The sequence below is a fragment of the Anopheles ziemanni genome, chromosome 2 (assembly GCF_943734765.1).
Source record: "Anopheles ziemanni chromosome 2, idAnoZiCoDA_A2_x.2, whole genome shotgun sequence".
Taxonomy (NCBI): domain Eukaryota; kingdom Metazoa; phylum Arthropoda; class Insecta; order Diptera; family Culicidae; genus Anopheles; species Anopheles ziemanni.
Window position 1 is genome coordinate 91024023 of NC_080705.1, and position 4885 is coordinate 91028907.

Here is a 4885-nt window from a genome sequence, read left to right on the forward strand (position 1 = left end):
TATTGCATGTTCCATTGTTATCTTTTCCCGCACAAGAAACCCCCCTTTCCCGACGTCCATGTAGGCGTTGATTTACACCACATCCGGGGAAAAAAGCGGAATGAAAGTGAAATACCAAAGGTCATGCAAAATTAAACCTCCTGCCGAGACTCGACCTCTCCCTTTCGCTGCCACAACACACACACACACAAGCACACAGACCCAAGCACATGGGCACACGGTCAAGGTGGAGCCGCATGGTTGGTTGTTGCAGGTTTCGTACTCCATCAGCTTTTTTTTTATCGTGGTGGCATTTGCTGGAAGTCGTAGCAAGCGGTTGAGTGTGTCATAAAATAAAAGGGACACATCAAAGCCACCTCACTTACGCAACATACTGCAGTTGCAAGCACTAACACAATACCCACCGGGAGGACCTTTACATGGAGGCTTCTATGTTGCGCTAACAGGCAAATCCGTTTTCTTTGACTGTGATTTTGAGAGGACACAAATGAGGGAACACGTAACACGATTTGGAGGCGCCGTGGTGTTCGTTATCCTGTTCGCGAACCGAACAGCTCAAACGCGATTGGAAGGTAGTTTTCCACAGTTGAACACAAAACTAGACAGATACGCAATGTTCAAACTTTCAACGAGGAGAAACGCCATTAAGCCAGCGCGAGTATACACGCATTGCAGCAATAAGACAACTGTCAACTGTGTTCTGCGATTCCTTCCTGGTGCTTTCACTCACTCGCCTACACGCTTCCGAGCTCAATGAAAGACGGGTTTTTTTTTAAACTAAATACTCGAGAGTACATTGCGTAGAAGCCGTGCGGTGTCTGTCGGTGCTTCGGTGAACAATGGACACGAATGCACCGTGGAGCTGTGCAGAAGCCCCGATGGAGGGAAAAAAAACACACAGCACCGGAAGTCAGCATCCTTGCATCCCACTCACCGAGGAAAAGAAGTGTCCCAGAGAGAGAGAGCGAGAAGCCGGCGCGAGGAACAGGAGCGACCGGAGGGAAGAAGCCAGCGTCCTTGTCACCAAGGAAGTGAGACTTTAAAACTGCATCGTGACGCTATCGATCGAGCACCTCTTCCGACTCCTCCTCCCTCCTTTCCCGAACATCCACGAGTCTTCGGTGGGTGGGTGTAAAATCTTGCTCTCATTTTGACGGAACGTCGAAAGCGGCCAGCGCTTCCAGACTCCACGAGACCGAAACCGACCGACAGCCCGAACCGAGAGTCCTCTACTGACCCAGTTTTCCACCGCGCTCGTGTCCTTTCCCACCAACCCACCAGCGCGTCGATGCGTGTGGATGTTCACTTTTCATTTGCTCTCATTCGCTTTCTTTCGCTTTCGCCGTTCGTGACGTGCCGTCCCGTTCTGGCGTTCCACCGAACCGGGGAAAGCGGTTTGGCGCATCGAGCACACGGTTGGGATAGGTTCGGGATGCAGCAGCATCCTGCCGACAAGCGCATCAGCTGTCCTTATCCTTTACTCCAGCGGCGAGGGAGTAGGAAAGCGATAGGGATTCGATATCTCTTTCCACCGATGCCGTCCCAATTTGGGAAATGAAACGGAAAGAACATGATGACTTTTGATGCAGCATCCATTATGTTACGAAAGGATTCTATTTGAGAGTCCGGAAAGTATCTCCAAAGAGAGAGAGATAGAGAGAGTGGGAGAGTGAATGCTAGAGAAGGATCTACGAGGCCCCATTTCATTTCCTTGAACACTATATAGAGCGAGAAAGCACGAGGAAGTGCGGTCGTGTTCTAAAAGACAGGGAAATCCAATTTTCACGACTTCACTCTCACTTGGTGATGATTTTCCCAACCGATATCGGCTCTCACTCAAGCATAATTTTAATACGAAATAATCCATTAGGACAACATCGATCAACCAAAAAGCTACAAACAAAATGACATCCTGACAGGTTTCCTTTGTGAATATCTTGTATGCTACAGACGAAAATCTCAATTCCCAAACTTTGTGGCATCCATTGTTGCGGTGCTCTGTCATCTAGTTGGCTTGTTTTTTTTAATTTTTTTTTTCGGTCTCAAAATACTCGTTGCTCGAACTCACGACCCCAACATCGCTTTCGCTTAGGATGTTTTCGTCCCACGGGGTGACGCGCGAGTCCGTGTCTGGCGTGTAACTGACCAGCGTCGATGCACAAATCACAAACATCCAACCCGGGTGGTGAGGGGGTGGATGGGTAGATGGTTCGGGACCTATTGGCAATTGAAATTCTTAATAAACTTTCATTAGTTTATTTTTAGTTCACATCGTGTCTTTCACTCTCCTTTTTTCTCTGGTATGAACTGCAGGATGAACGACGAGAAGGTAGAGGCGTAAGTGAGAGAGAGAGGGAGCAACAGTAGGTAGACAAGCACCTTACCCCCCTCGGATGCACCTCTGAGGATGCAGCGAAAACTGCAGCCAAACAGGAAAAACCTTCGTGCCGAAAATTCCTAACCGTTCGTTCATTCCGTTCGAAAAGATCACCACACAGGGGTAAGTGGGAGGATTTTACCGTGGATGCTGTCTCTGTGTGCGTTCGTGTGCGTGAATATTTCGGCCATCTTGGTCACGTATGCCAAAAACTACCCCGGCGATCACAGATCATCGCACCAACCGATCGGTACGATCAAGGTTAGCGTTTGCAACTATCGTTGAATGACCGCTCTCAAGTTTGCAACTTTTCAGTGCACTGTGTCCCGCGCCCCTCCCGGAACACACCTCTTCCCATGCGGAAAGCGGTGGGTAGTTTTCTTTCCCCTTAGGTTTTTCTTCGCCGAAGCCAAGTGCGTTCACTCGGGAGGCAGCTTCCCCGCGCGCGAACCGGGAATGACAGATATATGATGGCGGAACAGTACTGGCAGTGAAAAGTGAAGGTTAACGATTGAATCATGTGAGAAGGAGAGTGTTGAAAGGGCTGAGGAAATGATGAACGAGCGGTTGGATGGACGGTTGACGGTTTGCCAAGAAAAATACGGAAAGTGTCGGCCGTTGAAGGAAGCGATTGCAGCTTAATGAGTGCTCGGATTAGTTGTGTGTTGGAGGAAAAAGGACTATGATTTTCGAAAATTTTCAAAACGAGTTTAATTTTTACTGACGTAATAAATTTTCGTAATCCTATCCCTTTATTAGGATCTTGAAATTTTATCTCCTGTTTGTAATTGGCATTACAACAATAAGTAAAATTCTAAGAAATTAGATTCCACCCAAAACAAAATGGAAAACTTGATTGTCTTAGCTCTTTTTTCAATCAACGAAAATTGTGATGGTTCCATTACTTTGTATAGATGTTCCAAGGGATTTTTAATAATTATTTTAGGGTATACTTAAACTTTTGCTGTAACAATTTTGCAACGTATATGAAGTTTTACTCCTGCCGTTATAAATGTACTCTTCGCTGCAGTTTCTTCAATCAGAAATTAATCATATTAACCACTAAAAATACACAGAAATCTTCACAATCTTACCATTTTCTTATGTACATGTAAAACTTTTCTTCACTTCAACTATAGAATTCACTGCACACACAAAAACGTCACGTTTGGCACGGTCGGGAAACCTTCCGAAAACGTGCAGTTCAAATCGACCGTTGTAACGTTCGATTGTTGCACCGACGCACCTTCCTTCTGCCAACGAGAGGCGACAAAAGCAATTAACTATCGGAATGCCGTGTGAAAATGCACCATTTGCCCGTCCGCCGGCTAACCGGTTCGCATCGGTATCTGCGCTTCGTCCGACCGTTTCGCGCCCGAACTAATCGAGATGCTTCGATAAACTGAGCGGCTCGGGAGCGGGCCAAACTTTACATGCAATCTGGTCACCACCACCACACGCACGCACACACGGCGCCAGCGCGGGTCGCCAATGCTTTTCACCTGCCAAAACGGAAGTTTTCGAAAAGTTTGTGTGCCTGTCCGGTAGGAATCGATCTGTCTTTATTTAAATCAAATTTTGAAAAACTGTAATTTTAACCTAATAAATTATGCATTCAACAGATTGTCGATAACTCAAATGAATCATTTTCGTAAATTAACCAGCTCAGACACGTTCATACGATTTTTATGGCCGCATCATGCCAACACATTTAGGCTGTATTAGTTATTACTTCGTGCTAATGTGAAGATGTTTCATCCCACAACGCACGCTCCCAGATCGAAGGAAGGAAAAACACCCCGAAACCCGCCCCAAAAACTATCCCATTCCACCAGCTTGCATACAGACGTTGACCACCGCATCCGACGCATACCCCACCGACCGGCCTACCTCAACTTCCTGCGTCGGCCGATTTTATAGGTTATTATTAGGCGCAAGGTTAAAGCCGCCGTTTACGCGAAGTCAAGCCGTTGCACCCCCGATAGTTTAGACGGACGGTTGCTCCCCTAATCTAAGTTTACATAAACGATCGGAGGGGGGGAAGGGTGGAAGGGAAGATGTGCTATCGTGCGAATGTGTAGGTTTCGACTACGCTGCACTCTAGAACCCGCGTCACCGTCGCTTGGTGTGTTTGCCAAAGCGCGCTAGGGAAGTGCAAGTGTAGATATTAGTTAGTTGGATACGATGCACCGACGGCTTGCTTTGACCGTTGGCACCGATGGGGCACTAAATATGGAATTTATCGTTCAACGCGACCCTGAACAAATTGAAATTAATAAACAATGTCTTTCAAATGATTTTTTTCCAGAATGAATAACAGATGGAGGCGCCCAGCCTTTCACTTCAACGTTTTACCAAATCCGATCTGGAGTGTTTGGATTACGATTCCTTTACATAAAATTAATTTTAATTTATTTTAGAGTTTTCTTGTAGAAGAAATTAAATACAGTAAAAATAAAATAACAAATCAAACAAACAAACTTGATAAAATTGATATTTTTCAAACCA